Here is a 6000-nt window from a genome sequence, read left to right as displayed (position 1 = left end):
AGTACCTTGGTACTCCTGTCATACACCAATCACCCATATATGTGTGGATCTTTTTCTACCCCACTGATTCTTACAGGAATACCCACTGCCTTGATTACTGCAGCTTTATATTTTGTTTTGAAATGAGAGTAGTATGTAAGTCCTCCAACTTTTTTGTTTCAAAATTACCATGACTATTTTAGGTCCTGTGCATTTTCACCATAAATTTTTGAACCAGCTTGTTGATTTTTACTACATCCAACTTAGATTTTGAGTGATTGAGATCTCTATAGATCAATTGAGGGAGAATTAATAGCTTCACATTACTGAGTCTTCTAATCCTTGAACCTAGGAAGTCTTTCCACTTTCTTAGATTATCTTTGGCTTATCTCCACAAAGTTTGAGAGAATTTTCAGTATATAAATCTTACACACAACTTGTTAAATTTATCCCTATATATTTTATGTTTTGAAGCTACTCTGCAATTTATTTCTGCTTAGTGATCTTACATTCTGCAAACTTGCCACATCTACTTATTAGTTACAGGATCTGTTTTGCAGATTTCATATGATATTGATTCACATGATCATGTCATCTATGAATCAAAACTGTTTTACTTCTTCCCTTTCCAATTTACATGATTTTAAAATTCTTTCTCTTGCTTTGTTACACTGGCCAGGACCTCCAGTATAATGTTAAATAAAAGTCGTGGAACTGGACATCCTTGCCTTCTTCCTGATAGGAGGAAAGTATTGAATCTTTCACCATTATGTTATTAGCTATGGGTTTTATAGATAACCTTTTATCAGGTTGAAGAAGTTTCCTTTTATAACTAGTGTGCTGATCATTTATGTCATACGTGGCTGTTGCAGTTTAAATTTTTTCACACCTCTTTTCTGTACCTGTTGAGATGATCACAGAGTTTTCACATTCATCTATTAATATAGTGAATTACATTGATATATTTTTAAATGTCAAACCTTACATTCCTAGAATAAATTTCACATAGTCATGATACATTATTGTATCAAATAGGTTTTGATCAGAAGTAAAGAACCACTATACTCAGTATAGACTACGGAGTCTGTATATTACAAGGATTTGACTTTATGTAATTGTGGGAGCTAGCAAAACATTTTATGTACTACTATCACTTCTATCTTTGGTGCTGGGACTGGCCCAAGTGTTACAGAACGTGGCGGAAGAGATTCCTCCAGGAGCTGGAAGAGTTGTGGGCTTGGCCGCTGCCCCAGGAGTTGCACATGCTGGCCAACGATTCAAAGAACCTGAAGGAAGAGATCTGGCGGGAGCTGGAGAAGCTGCAAGCTCAGCTGCTGCTTCCGGAGCTGTACACTCTGGCACTGGATTCAGAAAAGCTGAAGGAGGTGATCCAGTGGGAGTAAAGCAAGTGAAAGCCCAGCTACTGTACAGTGCCAACAAGGTAAGCTAGCAGATCAGCAACAATGTGTGTGCACCGTAACAGCACCAGCTGCCCACATCAACCTTCATGCATGAAAGTAATGTGGTGGTAGCTTCACTTCCACCTTTCATATCTTAAGTAAAATGTGTCTTCATGCCCATGCTAACTTAAAATTATGGATAGAGGCCAGGCTCAGTGGCTCACGCCTGTAGTCTCAGCTACTCGGGAGGCTGAGGCAGGAGAACGGCATGAACCTGGGAAGTGGAGCTTGCAGTGAGCCGAGATCGTGCCATTGCACTCCAGCCTGGGTGACAGAGTGAGACTCTGTCTCAAAAAAAAGAAAATATGGATGGATAAGAATTCTGGACAATGCAGTTTCAGCTTAGCTAAGTTCATGCAATACAAATCAACCATAATTATCTTTTTACATATTGTTTGATTTGATTGAATCCTTTTTCTGTTTTTTTGAGACAGGATCTCATTCTGTCACCCAGGCTGGAGTGCAGTGGCACGATCACAGTTCACTATAGCCTTGACCTCCCAGGTGCAAGCGATACTCCTGCCTCAGCCTCCCACGTAGCTGGGACTATAGGGACGTGCCACCACACCTGGCTAATTTTTGTATTTTTAGTAGACACGGGGTTTCACCATGTTACCCAGGCTGGTCTTGAACTCCTGAGCTCAAGCGATCTGCCCACCTTGGCTTCACAAAGCGCTGAGATTACAGGCATGAGCCACTGCACCCAGCCAATACTATTTTGTTAAGAATTTTTGCGTCTGTATTTATGAGGGATTTGACCTGTAGCTCTTTTTTTTGTGGTTTGGTTTTGGTATTAGACTAAAACTATCTTACAAAATAATTTAGAAGAAGTCCTTCATTTTTTGAATAGTTGATTGATTGATTTAGTACAACACTAGTTTATCTTGTTGCTCATATTGTTCTCCTCTGTCACTTTGACATACTTCCATCACTGAGGGGCTTGGTTTCTTTATTTGTTTTGAATACCTCTTTACTTTCTGGCACAACAAGAGGCTCCAGGCTCACCTGTATATTTCTTGCTCTAGTCCTAGAATCATCCATTTCTCCAAAGAGCCCTGGTTCTTTTTATTGGAGAGTGATATTAGAAACCAAGTTCTGGGTACTGTGTGTTTGTTGCTACTAGAGTGTCACTGCTTCTAGGCCCTCTTAGCTGACAGAAGGGAAACATGCATGTGTATACTAACTCCTTTTCTGTAAACTCCCACTCCAAGAGTGAGAAATTCAAATTCTGCTATTCACCATCCATTTACTAGTGTTTAATTCCATTATCCAGAAGTGTCAGAATTATTAATTCATATTTCTGTCAGGTACAACTTTATCAGCTAGAGTACAGTGCTTATGTACAGTTGTTTCTTTTTTGCTTTAAAAACTCTGCTCATTGATTTAGTAAGGCCATATTAAAAACAAACAAATAAACAAAAATCCATTTCTAAAGTTACTTAGGTCAGCATCTTTTCTTCTAGCCCCTTCAGTGAGATTTTTTAATACATGTATAATACAGCCAGATTATTTTGTCATATTTAGGATTCTATCCTGATATTCTCCCAACCTTCTAAACCTCCTAAATGACCTTTTGTCTCCAAATCTGTGTATGTTATACTAACATTCACTCTTTGGGCTGTAAAATTCAATAAGTTTTGACAAATGCATAATATCATGTATCCACAATTACAGCATCATATGGAATAGTTTCAGTACTCTAAAAAATATCCCCAGCTTCATCTATTTGACTTCTGCTCCTCTACTGCTAAACCTCTAGCAAGCACTGATTTTTTTTTTTTGTATTTTTTTTGTTTTGTTTTTTATTCACAGTCTTGCTCTGTTGCCCAGGCTAGAGTGCAGTTGTGCCATCTCAGCTCATTACAACCTCCACCTCCCAGGTTTAAGTCATCCTCCTACCTCAGCCTATGGAGTAGCTGGGACCATAGGCACGTACCACCATGCAGGTTAACTTTTTTTAAATTTGTATTTTTGGAGAAATGGGGTTTTGCCATGTTGCTCAGGCTGGAAGCACTGATCTTTTAATTGTCTCTGTAGCTTTGCCTTTTTTAGAATGTCATATAGTTTTTAGCCTTTTGAGATTAGCTTCTTTAACTAAGAAATGTGCATTTATGATTCATGTGTGTCTTTTTATAACTTCATAGCTTTATAGTAAGTTTTGAAATCAGGTAGTATAAGTCCTTCAACTTTATTCTTTTTTCTCGGGCTATTTTACATCTTGTGCCTTTTCTTATAGATGTTACAATAATTTTATTGATATCTAAAAAATATCTCACTGGGATTTTGATTGGTATTGCATTGGACCTACAGGTCAATGTGGGCGGAGTTGATATCTTAAAAATATTGAGTCTACCAATCTATGAATCACAGAATTGTCTCCTCACTTATTTGGATCTTCTTTGAGCTCTTTAATCAAAGTTCGTTGTTTTCAGCTTATAGATTTTGTACATATTTTGTACGTATTTTGTTAGATATATATCTAGATATTTAATTTTTGGTACTATTATAAGTGATATTGTTAACAAATTTCAAATTCCAAATGTTAATTACTGGCATAGATCTTCATTCTTGATAGATGTTTTATATATATATATAAAATTCTAGGTTGACATTTTTTCTTTCAGAATATGGCAGCATAGTTTGAGACAAGAGGCTCACTTTCATTCTTATTTTAGTTGTTTGTGTAATGGGCTTCTTTTCTTTCTTTTCTTTCTTTTTTTTTTTTTTTTTGAGACAGAGTCTCGCTCTGTCACCAGGCTAGAGTGCAGTGGCGCCATCTTGGCTCACTGCAACCTCCGCCTCCTGGGTTCAAGCAACTCCCTGCCTCAGCCTCCCGAGTAGCTGGGATTACAGGCACCTGCCACCACGCCCAGCTAATTTTTGTATTTTTAGTAGAGATGGGGTTTCACCATCTTGGGCAGGCTGGTCTTGAACTCCTGACCTTGTGATCTACCCGCCTCAGCCTCCCAAAGTGATGCAATTACAGGCATGGGCCACTGTGCCTGGCCAATGGGCTACTTTTTTATGTCAATATTTTTTCTTTACCACAGATTTTTGCTTATGATTTATCTTGGTGTGGTTTCTTTGTGTTTATCCTGCTTGGGGCTTATTGAGCTTTCTGGATTAGGGCTTTGTAGTTTTCATCAAACTTGGAATGTTTTGACCATTATTTCTTTTCCTATTTTTTTTCCTCTCCATCCTTCTTTTTTGGGATTCTAATTACCCAGATATTAATTCGTCTTGTCCTATAGTCACTGAAACTCTGTTCATTTTTTCATAATTTTTCTTTTCTTCTTTGCTTTAGTTTCAATAAATATGTCTATTGATATAACTACAAGTTAACAATCTTCTGCAGATTTTTTTTTTTTTTTTGAGGCAGAATCTTTCTCTGTTGCACAGGCTGGAGTGCAGTGGTGCAATCTCAGCTCACTGCAACCTCCTCCACCTCCCAGACTCAAGCAATTCTGCCACCTCAGCCTCCCAAGTAGCTGGGACCACAGGCGAGTGCCAGCATACCCAGTCAATTTTTGTATCTTTAGTAGAGACAAGGGTTTCACTGTGTTGACCAGGCTGGTCTCAAACTCCTGACCTCAAGTGATCCACCTGCCTTGGCCTCCCAAAGTTCTGGGATTATAAGCATGAGCCACTGCGCCTGGCCGCCTTCTGCAGAATTAAGTCCCATATAGTAAATTTCTCATTTGGGAGACTGTTTTTTTTTATCTCTAAAAGCTCAGTTTGTTTCATTTAAATATCCTTTATTTCTCTCTTTATTATATTTATGTTCTCTTTTAAATTCTTGAGCATATTTACAATCTCTGTTTAAAGTCCTTATCTGTACGTTCCATCACCTGTCATTTCTGAGTTTTCTATTGAGTTATTTTTTTCTGATTATGAATAACATTTTCCTGCTTATTTGTATGTCTAATAATTTTTATTGGGTGCTGGGGATTTTGAATTGTACACTGTTAAGTGCCAGATTTCATTTTATTTATTTAAAGTATTAGACTTTGGGCAGGAAGTCAAATGAACTGAGAATCAGTTTGATTATTTCAAGAATTATTTTTAGACTTTTTAAGGCACGTCAGTAAACTTTTTCTATGAAGAGCCAGGTAGTAAATGTTAAGTTAAGCTTTCTAGATAACACCCAGTCTTTATTGTATAACTTCCTCCTCCTCCTTTTTTTTGTTTGTTTTTTTAATACAACCTTGTAAAAGTGTGAAGACCGTTCTTATCTGGTGGGTCAAACAAAAACAGGTCATCGACCGGATTTGGCCCACGCACCATAATTTGCTGATCACTGATCCAGAGCATCCTTTATTCTAAGGCCAGCTTAGCATCACTATGAAAGTGTAACTACTTGGGGCCTTTCAGCCCCTCAACTCTTGAGTTGTTTCCTGACCCCATGGACTTTTACCTTATTCATATATAGTTTAGTATTCAACAATAGAGTCATGGGATCTGTGTCAATATTTTTGGAGCCCTTTCCCTACACAGCTCTCTTCTCTCTAGCCACCTCAATCTTCCCAAACTCTGGTCTGTGTCTACTCAACTCAGTGAGAGT

This window comes from Symphalangus syndactylus, chromosome 19 (genome assembly GCF_028878055.3).
Source record: "Symphalangus syndactylus isolate Jambi chromosome 19, NHGRI_mSymSyn1-v2.1_pri, whole genome shotgun sequence".
Classification (NCBI taxonomy): domain Eukaryota; kingdom Metazoa; phylum Chordata; class Mammalia; order Primates; family Hylobatidae; genus Symphalangus; species Symphalangus syndactylus.
Note: the sequence above shows the minus strand (reverse complement) of the source record.